Raw genomic sequence first — 674 nt, forward strand, 5'->3', positions numbered from 1 at the left:
AATAATAATAATAATAATAATAATAATAATAATAATAATAATAACAACAATAACATCGAGAACTACCTTAGGAATGAGGACCCAGGTTCGAAATTTCACCAAGACACCTGATGAAGGCTGGAGGGTATATCACCCGCCCGAAATGTTGTGTTAACAACAAACAAGATGAGGACAAATATCCGTCAAATGTAAATAATGTACATAATTGCTCGTCTCTTAAATATATAACTGCATACAGAAATAGTTTCAAATTTTGGCTGAAGGCTAGCAATATTATCGATCTCAGAAGGATGAAAAGCAAAGTCGATCCCAGTGGTTTTACGACTCAGAACGTAAAGCCGAGAGAAGTGTTGCTAAGCATTTTGTAATAACAAATCAATCAAGCAGAATATATTAATTAGCATTAACAATATTGGACAAAATAGTGGTAATTGAATATCTCATCTCGTAAACCCAACCCTATCAGCTGCTGAACAATCTTCAGAAGACTGATTCAAAGTTGTCACATCCAAGATTCTAACAATATTCTTTTATACTTTCACTCGTTGGACTGCGGCCTAGCTGGGGCAACGCCATAAAGGGTTTTGTCGATCGTATCGCCTAGGGCTTGTCTTTTAAAGTCCAGTACTTCAGAAGACTGATTCAAAGTTGTCACATCCAAGATTCTAACAATT

Source organism: Octopus bimaculoides, chromosome 5, assembly GCF_001194135.2.
Source record: "Octopus bimaculoides isolate UCB-OBI-ISO-001 chromosome 5, ASM119413v2, whole genome shotgun sequence".
NCBI classification, from domain to species: Eukaryota; Metazoa; Mollusca; class Cephalopoda; order Octopoda; family Octopodidae; genus Octopus; species Octopus bimaculoides.